Below are 13,588 nucleotides of genomic sequence, written 5' to 3' on the forward strand. Positions count from 1 at the left end.
CAGGGCTCTTCTGAGGTCCTTATCAGGGGAAGGCCTCGGCCTCTCTGCCCTGTGGCTGGCCCTGCAGAGGAACTGGCTGGCCCCTCGGTGGGACGGGAGGCTGGACTGGAGGGACCCTCCCTGGCCTGACCCAGCAGGGCTCTTCTGAGGGTCTTCTCAGGGGAAGGCCTCGGCCTCTCTGCCCTGTAGCTGACCCTGCAGAGGAACTGGCTGGCCCCTCGGTGGGACGGGAGGCTGGACTGGAGGGACCCTCCCTGGCCTGACCCAGCAGGGCTCTTCTGAGGGTCTTCTCAGGGGAAGGCCTCGGCCTCCCTGCCCTGTGGCTGGCCCTGCAGAGGAACTGGCTGGCCCCTGGGTGAGATGGGAGGCTGGACTGGAGGGACCCTCCCTGGCCTGACCCAGCAGGGCTCTTCTGAGGGTCTTCTCAGGGGAAGGCCTCGGCCTCTCTGCCCTGTGGCTGGCCCTGCAGAGGAACTGGCTGGCCCCTCGGTGGGACGGGAGGCTGGACTAGAGGGACCCTCCCTGGCCTGACCCAGCAGGGCTCTTCTGAGGGTCTTCTCAGGGGAAGGCCTCGGCCTCCCTGCCCTGTGGCTGGCCCTGCAGAGGAACTGGCTGGCCCCTGGGTGAGATGGGAGGCTGGACTGGAGGGACCCTCCCTGGCCTGACCCAGCAGGGCTCTTCTGAGGGTCTTCTCAGGGGAAGGCCTCGGCCTCTCTGCCCTGTGGCTGGCCCAGCAGAGGAACTGGCTGGCCCCTGGGTGAGACGGGAGGCTGGGCTGGAGGGACCCTCCCTGTCCTGACCCAGCAGGGCTCTTCTGAGGGTCTTCTCAGGGGAAGGCCTCGGCCTCTCTGCCCTGTGGCTGGCCCAGCAGAGGAACTGGCTGGCCCCTGGGTGAGACGGGAGGCTGGGCTGGAGGGACCCTCCCTGGCCTGACCCAGCAGGGCTCTTCTGAGGGTCTTCTCAGGGGAAGGCCTCGGCCTCTCTGCCCTGTGGCTGGCCCTGCAGAGGAACTGGCTGGCCCCTGGGGGAGACGGGAGGCTGGACTGGAGGGACCCTCCCTGGCCTGACCCAGCAGGGCTCTTCTGAGGTCCTTATCAGGGGAAGGCCTCGGCCTCTCTGCCCTGTGGCTGGCCCTGCAGAGGAACTGGCTGGCCCCTCGGTGGGACGGGAGGCTGGACTGGAGGGACCCTCCCTGGCCTGACCCAGCAGGGCTCTTCTGAGGGTCTTCTCAGGGGAAGGCCTCGGCCTCTCTGCCCTGTGGCTCACCCTGCAGAGGAACTGGCTGGCCCCTCGGTGGGATGGGAGGCTGGACTGGAGGGACCCTCCCTGGCCTGACCCAGCAGGGCTCTTCTGAGGGTCTTCTCAGGGGAAGGCCTCGGCCTCTCTGCCCTGTGGCTGGCCCTGGAGAGGAACTGGCTGGCCCCTCGGTGGGACGGGAGGCTGGACTGGAGGGACCCTCCCTGGCCTGACCCAGCAGGGCTCTTCTGAGGGTCTTCTCAGGGGAAGGCCTTGGCCTCCCTGCCCTGTGGCTGGCCCTGCAGAGGAACTGGCTGGCCCCTGGGTGAGATGGGAGGCTGGACTGGAGGGACCCTCCCTGGCCTGACCCAGCAGGGCTCTTCTGAGGGTCTTCTCAGGGGAAGGCCTCGGCCTCTCTGCCCTGTGGCTGGCCCTGCAGAGGAACTGGCTGGCCCCTCGGTGGGACGGGAGGCTGGACTGGAGGGACCCTCCCTGGCCTGACCCAGCAGGGCTCTTCTGAGGGTCTTCTCAGGGGAAGGCCTCGGCCTCCCTGCCCTGTGGCTGGCCCTGCAGAGGAACTGGCTGGCCCCTGGGTGAGATGGGAGGCTGGACTGGAGGGACCCTCCCTGGCCTGACCCAGCAGGGCTCTTCTGAGGGTCTTCTCAGGGGAAGGCCTCGGCCTCCCTGCCCTGTGGCTGGCCCTGCAGAGGAACTGGCTGGCCCCTCGGTGGGACGGGAGGCTGGACTGGAGGGACCCTCCCTGGCCTGACCCAGCAGGGCTCTTCTGAGGGTCTTCTCAGGGGAAGGCCTCGGCCTCTCTGCCCTGTGGCTGGCCCTGCAGAGGAACTGGCTGGCCCCTCGGTGGGACGGGAGGCTGGACTGGAGGGACCCTCCCTGGCCTGACCCACCAGGGCTCTTCTGAGGGTCTTCTAAGGGGAAGGCCTCGGCCTCTCTGCCCTGGACTGGACATTCTGAAGCAGAGGCAAGATGCACATCTCACAGAAATGCTGATACTTTGAATTTAGGCACATTTTGTGTGGGTGGGCAGGAGGGATCGTGTCCTTGCTTGGCTTTTGTGTCCCTTTCTGGCATGCCCAGGGAAATGGCCATTGCCACTTTTGGTTCGGGAACAGAATTTCCTCCAGCCCAGACTGACCAGGGATTCTGGGTTTGTCTGTGGGAGGGGGGAATCACTTGGGCATGAGATTGGTGTCACTGTGGGTGGGCAGGTAATTGTGAGTTCCTGCATAGTGTAGGGCAGAGGTTCTCAACCTTCCTGATGCCGCGACCCTTTAATACAGTTCCTCATGTTGTGGTGACTCCCAACCATAAAATTATGCAAGTGTTCTTTCATAGAAATTAAACTAAAACTGACCCATGGTGTGAAGATCCATTGTTCGTGCTTGTATATCAATTGGGTTTGTATCCTGGGCTTCTCAGTTCACTTCTGCCTCTTGTCCCGCTGAACTGAGTCCCCATCTGGAGTGGCTGGTGGGAGACTGCGCTGTGCTGGAGACCCTGCTAGAGCGGCTGGCGGCTGAGTCTGGGCATCTGCAGGAGGACCAGCAACAGGGGCAGTACTCTTCCCCTGCCCAAACTGCTCACCCTGCCACAACCCCTGTGAAAGGGTTATTCAATCCCCAAAGGGGTCCCGACCCCCAGATTGAGAACCACTGGTGTAGAGGGTTGGACTAGATGACCCTGGTGGTCCCTTCCCACTCTAGGATTTTTTAGAACCAGGAAGAATGTGAGGTCAGCAACAAGCCTGAAGAAAAGAACCTTCCTTTCATAGAGACTTGTGTGAAAATCAGCTTTTTCTGACCTTCTAGCATGTAATGGCTTCACACTGAGACAGAAGATTCCATTCTATTCATAACAGCTACCATGTAGAGCAGCTGTCCCCAACCCCTGGTCCGTGAACCGGGACCGGTCCGTAAATCAGTCGGTACCGGGCCGCAGCTCCTCCTCGTCCTCCTCCCCAGCTGCTGCCTCGGGGGCTGTCCTGCCACTCTGCTGCCGGCTCACCTTTGGTGCTCTCCAGCGGCCGCCATGGCTGGGGCTCCCCCTTGGTGTGGCACTGCACAGATGCTGCTGGCAGCGCCCCCCAGCGGGCAGCAGGAAGTCAGGGGCGCCAGCGGGAAAGCAAGTGGAGCAGGGGCTCAGCTGGTGGCAACGTCCCTCAGCAAAAGACTACATCTCCCCCCCATGGCCTCAGTAAAATTGTCAAGCGTTGACCGTCCCCGGTTATAAAAAGGTTAGGGACCACTGATGTAGAGAATGGAGCACAGTTGTTCTCTCTTGCCCCAGAGGGACGGACCAATGGGATGAAATGGGATGAAATTAATTCAAATGAAATTCTGTCTCAACCTCCGGAAGAAGTTCCTGACAGTCAGAGCGGTTTCTCAGTGGAACAGGCTTCCTCGGGAGGTGGGGGGTCCTCCATCTTTGGAGATTTTTAAACAGAAGCTGGATAACCTTCTGACAGAGGCTGATTCTGTGAAGGCTCAAGGGGGTGGCAGGTGACAGTGGGTGAGCGAGAGGGTTGGGAGTGTCCTGCATAGTGTGGGGAGTTGGACTAGAAGACCCAGGAGGTCCCTTCCATGATTCTATTATTCTGTGATTCTGGAGAACAGATCCTTCTCCTGGATGCTTCAGGCTGATCCTGCACTGAGCAGGGGGTGGACTAGATGGCCTGCATGGCCCCTTCCCACTCTAGGATTCTAGGAGTCTAGTTCAGCAGTGGAAGCGGCTGCCTAAGGAGGTGGGGAGCTCCCCCTCACTGGCCGTCTTCAAGCAGCGGCTGGACAGATCCTTCTCCTGGATGCTTGAGGCTGATCCTACACTGAGCAGGGGGTGGGCTAGATGGCCTCCATAGCCCCTTCCCAATCTAGGATTCTAGGAGTCTAGTTCAGCAGTGGAAGGGGCTGCCTAAGGGGGTGGGGAGCTCCCCCTCACTGGCCGTCTTCAAGCAGCGGCTGGACAGATCCTTCTCTTGGATGTTTGAGGCTGATCCTGCCTTGAGCAGGGGGGTGGGACTAGCTGGCCTGTATAACCCTTTCCCACTCTGGGATTCTATTAGTCTAATTCAGCTGTGGAATGGGCTCAGCAGGGCTCTTCTGAGGGTCTTCTCAGGGGAAGGCCTCGGCCTCCCTGCCCTGTGGCTGGCTCTGCAGAGGAACTGGCTGGCCCCTGGGGGAGACGGGAGGCTGGACTGGAGGGACCCTCCCTGGCCTGAGCCAGCAGGGCTCTTCTGTGGTCCTTATCAGGGGAAGGCCTCGACTGCTGTGCCCATTGTTGGCCACACACAGGAACTGGTTGGTCTCTGTGTGCGAGAGGAAGCTCTGTGAGACAGGACACTAATTGGTGCAATCCAGTAGGGCTCTTCTGATGTTTTTCTGAGATTAAGAGGTTGACGTCTCTGAATGTTCTGCAAAGACCTTTGGGAGATATAGTGACCATATCTGATACTGCCTTGAGTGGGGGGGGGGGGTTGGACGAGACGGCCTGTCTGGCCCCTCCCAGTTCTAGGATTCCCTCTGTGAGTCTGTGGCTTGTGCTGCACACTGTAGTCTCTACAGGCTGTTTGGTTTCCAGTCCCTCCGCTAATGTTTCCTAGCATGGAGTTTGCGTTCTCTGCTCCAGGACGGAGGCTTCATGAGATGTGATTTACTAGGGCTGATGTCACACAGTAATTATTTGCCATTTCAGGAACAGTTTGGGTTTTTCTGCACTCCATAAATTTAGCATCATGCTTGCCTGGTGAAGACACTATATTCTGGGCGCTCCACATGACGTCGCCAGTCTCCTCCATCCGGCCAGCAAACTGCTCCCAATATCCGCCATTTTAAAGTGCGCGTTGGTGAATCCCCAAAAGTGGTTCACCAACCTGAAAAGTGCTATCCCCCGGCGGACAACCAGCAGGCCCCCAGCACAATAATGTATGGAGGTGAAGAAGCACTACCTCCGCCTCCAACGTCCCGTCCTCACCCCCGGGTAACACCAATTGCATTTGGGCTGAATCTACAGTGGGCTGAATCTATTCCCAGCTTTTTCTCATGCCTTGTCGTTCAGTAGCATCACCAGGGCGGGTTCCGGGGGGGGGGGGATTCCTCCTGTGGTGGGTCATGTGATAGATGGTGAATTCAGATGTGCCACAAGGAGTTCCGCCGGAGCCATTTGCCCCCCTTCCCTTGCATGCCCAGCCCCCCACCGTCGGTCACATGGGAGGGGGACTGGCCCCAGGAGTGGCTCACCCTGTCTGCATGAAAGCAGAAGCTGCCTGGGCCGGCTCTTCTGAGGAACTTCCTCTTGGTCACTTTTTTTTCTCCTCACAATCTCCCTCACAATCTCCCTGCTCAGCTGACTTCCCCCCCCCCCCCACAGTTCTGGTGAAGGATTTGTCAGACTTGAAGGAATATGCTGATGACATGGCATGTTATTTTTAGTTGCGCTGTTCTGTAAATGTTTTCCAAGAATTATGGCCTTGACAATATTGCATAATCAGCCGGAAGGACTGGTCAAGAGATGCTAACCACTACCAGTGGTGTGCTGGACAGGCCTGTGACCTCTGTCAACCCCCAAAAGGGGGGTGTCAGTATCATCATGGTGCAGTGACAGCCCTGCAGTGTTGCCCTGAGTCCTCCCCCCCCCCCACCTGCTGCCGATTTTCTTAAACCCTCAGGCAGCTGATTGTGAGAATGCAGAAGGAGGAGGGGGTGTCCCCCCATGTCCCCCCATGGAAAAGGTCTCCCACCAGTGTCCGGAAGGTTTGCTCAGGTTTCTTGCTGTTTTGTTTTTTGGAGGAAAAAGGAGCTGCTCCCAATCTGTCCAGGGAACACACAATGAGGCTGTATGGAAACAAACAAAGGGCTTTTCCGCACATTGGGCATTATGGCGTGAAGCCTGCTGGATGGCAAAGCGCAAGAAGCACTCCACACACCTCTCAAGCTGTCTCACATGTTAATGGCCGCTTTTCGCACGTCTCGTCTCCCCCCTCGCTGCCGGAAACGCCAGGAGAGAAAATAAGGCACTTTAGGCTTGTTGCACTTTACCCTGACTACCACTGTCAATCACTTTGGCCAGCCAATCCCCTCCTGGCATGGCTGATCGACATGTGAACTTCCGTATAAAGATATACTGATTTGTTTAAATGCTTCTCCGCATATTCATAGAGGCACAGACAATCTTGGCCGAGGTGCATGTCTGCTTATTCGTTGCTCGAGGCTGTTCTCCATTTTTAAAAAGCTCTTCCTGTCCCCGGGTGTTACCCGGGGGTGAGGATGGGACGTTGGAGGCGGAGGTAGTGCTTCTTCACCTCCATACATTATTGTGCTGGGGGCCTGCTGGTTGTCCGCCGGGGGATAGCACTTTTCAGGTTGGTGAACCACTTTTGGGGATTCACCAACGCGCACTTTAAAATGGCGGATATTGGGAGCAGTTTGCTGGCCGGATGGAGGAGACTGGCGACGTCATGTGGAGCGCCCAGAATATAGTGTCTTCACCAGGCAAGCATGATGCTAAATTTATGGAGTGCAGAAAAACCCAAACTGTTCCTGAAATGGCAAATAATTACTGTGTGACATCAGCCCTAGTAAATCACATCCCATGAAGCCTCTGTCCTGGAGCAGAGAACGCAAACTCCATGCTAGGAAACATTAGCGGAGGGACTGGAAACCAAACAGCCTGTAGAGACTACAGTGTGCAGCCCAGGCCACAGACTCACAGAGGGAATCCTAGAACTGGGAGGGGCCAGACAGGCCGTCTCGTCCAAGCCCCCCCCCCCACTCAAGGCAGTATCAGATATGGTCACTATATCTCCCAAAGGTCTTTGCAGAACATTCAGAGACGTCAACCTCTTAATCTCAGAAAAACATCAGAAGAGCCCTACTGGATTGCACCAATTAGTGTCCTGTCTCACAGAGCTTCCTCTCGCACACAGAGACCAACCAGTTCCTGTGTGTGGCCAACAAGGGGCACAGCAGTCGAGGCCTTCCCCTGATAAGGACCACAGAAGAGCCCTGCTGGCTCAGGCCATGGAGGGTCCCTCCAGTCCAGCCTCCCGTCTCCCCCAGGGGCCAGCCAGTTCCTCTGCAGGGCCAGCCACAGGGCAGAGAGGCCGAGGCCTTCCTCTGAGAAGACCCTCAGAAGAGCCCTGCTGGGTCAGGCCAGGGAGGGTCCCTCCAGTCCAGCCTCCCGTCTCACCCAGGGGTCAGCCAGTTCCTCTGCAGGGCCAGCCACAGGGCAGGGAGGCCGAGGCCTTCCCCTGAGAAGACCCTCAGAAGAGCCCTGCTGGGTCAGGCCAGGGAGGGTCCCTCCAGTCCAGCCTCCCGTCTCACCCAGGGGCCAGCCAGTTCCTCTGCAGGGCCAGCCACAGGGCAGGGAGGCCGAGGCCTTCCCCTGAGAAGACCCTCAGAAGAGCCCTGCTGGGTCAGGCCAGGGAGGGTCCCTCCAGTCCAGCCTCCCGTCTCCCCCAGGGGCCAGCCAGTTCCTCTGCAGGGCCAGCCACAGGGCAGGGAGGCCGAGGCCTTCCCCTGAGAAGACCCTCAGAGGAGCCCTGCTGAGCCCATTCCACAGCTGAATTAGACTAATAGAATCCCAGAGTGGGAAAGGGTTATACAGGCCAGCTAGTCCCACCCCCCTGCTCAAGGCAGGATCAGCCTCAAACATCCAAGAGAAGGATCTGTCCAGCCGCTGCTTGAAGACGGCCAGTGAGGGGGAGCTCCCCACCCCCTTAGGCAGCCCCTTCCACTGCTGAACTAGACTCCTAGAATCCTAGAGTGGGAAGGAGCCATGAGGACATCTAGTCCCACCCCCTGCTCAGTGCAGGATCAGCATTCAGCATCCTGGAGAAGGATCTGTCCAGCCACTGCTTGAAGACGGACAGTGAGGGGGAGCTCCCCACCTCCTTAGGCAGCCCCTTCCACTGCTGAACTAGACTCCTAGAATCCCAGAGTGGGAAGGGGCTATGGAGGCCATCTAGTCCCACCCCCTGCTCAGTGCAGGATCAGCCTCAAGCATCCAGGAGAAGGATCTGTCCAGCCGCTGCTTGAAGACGGCCAGTGAGGGGGAGCTCCCCACCTCCTTAGGCAGCCCCTTCCACTGCTGAACTAGACTCCTAGAATCCTAGAGTGGGAAGGGGCCATGCTGGCCATCTAGTCCCACCCCCTGCTCAGTGCAGGATCAGCCTCCAGCATCCAGGAGAAGGATCTGTCCAGCCGCTGCTTGAAGACGGCCAGTGAGGGGGAGCTCCCCACCTCCTTAGGCAGCCCCTTCCACTGCTGAACTAGACTCCTAGAATCCTAGAGTGGGAAGGGGCCATGCAGGCCATCTAGTCCACCCCCTGCTCAGTGCAGGATCAGCCTCCAGCATCCAGGAGAAGGATCTGTTCAGCCACTGCTTGAAGACGTCCAGTGAGGAGGAGCTCCCCACCTCCTTAGGCAGCCCCTTCCACTGCTGAACTAGACTCCTAGAATCCTAGATTGGGAAGGGGCTATGGAGGCCATCTAGTCCCACCCCCTGCTCAGTGCAGGATCAGCCTCAAGCATCCAGGAGAAGGATCTGTCCAGCCGCTGCTTGAAGACGGCCAGTGAGGGGGAGCTCCCCACCTCCTTAGGCAGCCCCTTCCACTGCTGAACTAGACTCCCAGAATCCTAGAGTGGGAAGGGGCCATGCTGGCCATCTAGTCCCACCCCCTGCTCAGTGCAGGATCAGCCTCAAGCATCCAGGAGAAGGATCTGTTCAGCCGCTGCTTGAAGACGGCCAGTGAGGGGGAGCTCCCCACCCCCTTAGGCAGCCCCTTCCACTGCTGAACTAGACTCCTAGAATCCTAGATTGGGAAGGGGCTATGGAGGCCATCTAGTCCCACCCCCTGCTCAGTGCAGGATCAGCCTCAAGCATCCAGGAGAAGGATCTGTCCAGCCGCTGCTTGAAGACGGCCAGTGAGGGGGAGCTCCCCACCTCCTTAGGCAGCCCCTTCCACTGCTGAACTAGACTCCTAGAATCCTAGAGTGGGAAGGGGCCATGCAGGCTATCTAGTCCCACCCCTTGCTCAGTGCAGGATCAGCCTCAAGCACCCAGGAGAAGGATCTGTTCTCCAGAATCACAGAATAATAGAATCATGGAAGGGACCTCCTGGGTCTTCTAGTCCAACTCCCCACACTATGCAGGACACTCCCAACCCTCTCGCTCACCCACTGTCACCTGCCACCCCCTTGAGCCTTCACAGAATCAGCCTCTGTCAGAAGGTTATCCAGCTTCTGTTTAAAAATCTCCAAAGATGGAGGACCCCCCACCTCCCGAGGAAGCCTGTTCCACTGAGAAACCGCTCTGACTGTCAGGAACTTCTTCCGGAGGTTGAGACAGAATTTCATTTGAATTAATTTCATCCCATTTCATCCCATTGGTCCGTCCCTCTGGGGCAAGAGAGAACAACTGTGCTCCATTCTCTACATCAGTGGTCCCTAACCTTTTTATAACCGGGGACGGTCAACGCTTGACAATTTTACTGAGGCCATGGGGGGCAGATGTAGTCTTTTGCTGAGGGACGTTGCCACCAGCTGAGCCCCTGCTCCACTTGCTTTCCCGCTGGCGCCCCTGACTTCCTGCCGCCCGCTGGGGGGCGCTGCCAGCAGCATCTGTGCAGTGCCACACCAAGGGGGAGCCCCAGCCATGGCGGTCGCTGGAGAGCACCAAAGGTGAGCCGGCAGCAGAGTGGCAGGACAGCCCCCGAGGCAGCAGCCGGGGAGGAGGATGAGGAGGAGCAGCGGCCCGGTACCGACTGATTTACGGACCGGTCCCGGTTCACGGACCAGGGGTTGGGGACAGCTGGTCTACATGGTAGCTGTTATGAATAGAATGGAATCTTCTGTCTCAGTGTGAAGCCATTACATGCTAGAAGGTCAGCACGTAGAAAAATAGACAGTAAAAGTCGGAGTAGACTCAGGCTGGTATGTTACAAGATAAGAGCAAACGCAAGGACACAGACACTGTAGCAGAAAGCTTAGCATCATTGGGGGTGGGGGTGGGGGGGTATGAGGCCTACACTGGGAAAATCTAGAGATGTATCGTGGTAGAATATTATAATGTGAGCTCATTGACTAATTAGCCAATGGGAGAGCCGTAGACGGAATAGGGCTGCCTTAATAATGAGCCCAGAGAGGAATTTGGGGCGTTCTGAACGCTCTCTCTCCGTGCACGTAAAAGTAAACCTTGCTGCTTTCATCTCTTAAAGCCTTGTCCCTAAGTTCTTCTCTTCAATGGCAAGAAGGCTGAATTTCCGCGACACAGCCAGGACAAGACTGTGTTTTCTGCTGGGGGAAAAGGACCGAGGTCAGCACTCTGGGCAGGCAGGCAGGCAGGCAGGCAGGCAGGCAGGCAGGCAGGCAGGGGCCGTTCCAGAAGGGGAAATGACTGAGGAGAGACTCTGAAATGACTCCGAAAGGAATGGAAAACATTGGGGGCCAGAGAGTCCAACAAAGATCTGTGAGAAGCAGATGGGAACCCCCACATGGTCAGGGGAATCTGCTTGGTGATCCTCAGCCCGTCCCACACTGTCGGCCTAGCCTACCTCACAGGGTTGTTTATGGAGGGAGAAGAGAAGGCTGTCAGCTGCTTTGGTCCCCTGCCAGGAAGAAGAGCAGGCTATCAATGGAGGGCACAAACAGGTCAATCTGTGAGTGACCAAGAAGGGGGGGCTCTTGTGTGCTGGGCAAGCCTCTGACCCCTCCCAGGCTGCCAAGGGGTGCTCTGCTGGGTGGGTTCTCTGGTGCCCGGCAAGGTGTCCTGTGTTGATGTACCACTCGCCCACCCCGGAGGCCTCCCAAGAGCTGCTCCTCAGTGTCACGTGGACAACGGGGCCCCTCTGGCCACCAGCTGCTCCTCAGAAGGTCCACAGTGGGGCGGCTTCTCTCCTGCCTGGTGCTTGGAAGGGCTGGGCCTTCCCTACACAGCTCTTTCCGCACTCGGCCCAGGGCAGAAAAGCCTGACAACATTTGTGGAAGGAGAGTAGGAAACAACAGTGGTATGGTGGTGGGGGTCTCCTATAGACCAGTGGTCCCCAACCTTTCTGAGGTTGGGGACCGGCAGGGCATTGGGGCGCGGCCCGTGGGCCGCGCGCGGGCCACGCCCACGCATCGGCCGCACCCGCGGGCCGCGCCCCTGCATCGGACCGCGCCCGCGAGCCGCACCCGTACATCTTGCCGCGCCCGCGGGCCGCGCCCACACGGGCGCGGCCCGGCCCCGATTCCTTCTCCCTGCCCTCCCGCAGTAAGAAGCCGGGCCGCAAGCTTGCGGCCTGGGAAGTTTTTTACTGCGGGGAGGCCGGGGAGAGGGAGCCGCGGCCCGGCGCCATGGCCTTCGCGGCCCGGCACCGGGCCGCAGCCCGCAGGTTGGGGACCACTGCTATAGACCACCAGGCCAGGCAGAGGACTTGGACAAGATGCTCCAAGATCTCACTACAAAGTTCTCAGAGGGGCGGGACCGAGTAGCCATGGGAGATTTCGATTACCCAGATATCTGATGGATGACCAGCTCTGCTAAAAACGAGAAGTCCAAAACATTCTTCACTTGTCTTCATGACAACTTCATTTCCCAGAAAGGGGAAGGGGCAACCGGGGGGGGGGGTCTGCTGTTTTATTTTATTTTATTTTATATTAATTAGAAGAAGAAGAAGAAGGGTTGGTTCTTATATGCCGCTTTCTTCTACCCGAAGAAGGCTCAAAGTGGCTTACAGTCGCCTTCCCTTTCCTCTCCCCACAACAGACACCCTGTGGGGTGGGTGAGGCTGAGAGAGCCCTGAGATTCCTGCTCGGTCAGAACAATTTTATCAGTGCTGTGGGGTTGCATGTGGGGGAGTGCAGAATCAAACCTGGCATGCCAGATTAGAAGTCCGCGCTCCTAACCACTACACCAACTGGCTCTCTTAAAATAATATAATATAAAATTATTTTATATACCGCCCTCCCCTGAGGCTCAGGGCGGTGTACATGGAACTGGAGAAAAACAATACAGATAACATGATAAATTGAACAATAGCGAACAGGTGAACAGTAACATAATGGAACAAACATGGTGAGAACATCCATTTTAACTGTAACATACTGACGGCCTCGTGGGATGGACATGTTGGTGGTGGTTTTCATGGGAGGGGGGCTCAGGGGCCAATGGGAAGTGATTGAATTCTGGCCGACCTCAACCAAAAGCCTGGCGGAGGAGCTCTCTTTGGCAGGCCCTGCAGAACTGTTTAAGCCAGGGGTAATCAAACTGCAGCCCTCCAGATGTCCATGGACTACAATTCCCATGAGCCCCTGCCAGCGTTCGCTCCCATGGACATCTGGAGGGCCGCAGTTTGACTACCCCTGGTTTAAGCTCTGCTAGGGCTCTGATTCCCTCTGGGAGCTTGTTCCACCAGGTGGGGGCCAGGATGGAGAACGTTCTGGCCCTGGTTGAGGTCAAGAGAGCTTCGCTGGGGTCAGGGATCACTAGGAGGTTGGATGTAGTAGAGCGCAGGGCTCTCTGAGGAGTGTAGGCAGAGAGGCGGTCCCTCAGGTGTACTGGGCCCAGACCGCGTATGGCCTTGGAAGGTGATGACCAACACCTTAAGACTGATCCGGAATTCAACTGGGAGCCAGCGCAGCTGCTGGAGGATGGGCTGGATGTGGGACCTCCAAGGTGTTGCTGGGAGGACCCTGGCAGCTGCGTTCTGGACTAATTGCAGTTTCCGGCTCAAGGATGAGGGCAGGCCAGCGTAGAGCGAGTTACAGAAGTCTAGTCTAGAGGTGACCGCCGCATGGATCATTTTAGACTTGATTCTCACCAATAGGGAAGAACTGGTTGACGAGGTAAAAGTTGTGAGTGTGCTTGGTAGTCGTGACCATGTGATTTTGGAGTTTGTGATCTTGGGGAAGAGAAAAGCTGCACGTAGTCACACATAGAGGCTGGACTTCAGGAGAGCAAATTTTAATAAACTTAAAGTTATGTTGGGTAGAATCCTGTGGTCAGAAAAACTGAAGGAGATGGAAGCCCAAGAAGGTTAGCAGTTTCTCAAAAATGAAACCAGACAATTCCCCTGAGAAGAGGAACTGAGAGGAACCTAAAGAAACCAGGGTGGTTCCATAAACAGCTTTCAAAAGAATTGTGTAATAAAAAAGTCTCATTTAGGAAATGGGAGGAGGGCCTTATATATCCAAGGAGGAAGATAAACAAATAGTCAGTGCTTGTAGGGAGAGCGCTAGGAAAGCTAGAGCTCAGTATGAGCGTAGGCTAGCAAGAAATGCTAAAAACAACTGAAAAGGGTTCTTTATTCAAAGTAAGGAAAAGAATAGGGACATGGCAGGGCCATTGCGGGGACCAGAAA

At 57.4% G+C, this 13,588-nt stretch overlaps 1 protein-coding gene across 1 annotated transcript in view; it reads right to left on the reverse strand.

Moving 5' to 3' along the window:
* The window catches only part of LOC143827844 (immunoglobulin superfamily member 8-like), a 166,467-nt gene that overhangs the window by 81,260 nt on the left and 71,619 nt on the right, over nucleotides 1-13,588 (reverse strand). The window lies entirely within an intron of this gene.

Source organism: Paroedura picta, chromosome 1 (assembly GCF_049243985.1).
Source record: "Paroedura picta isolate Pp20150507F chromosome 1, Ppicta_v3.0, whole genome shotgun sequence".
Taxonomy (NCBI): Eukaryota; Metazoa; Chordata; class Lepidosauria; order Squamata; family Gekkonidae; genus Paroedura; species Paroedura picta.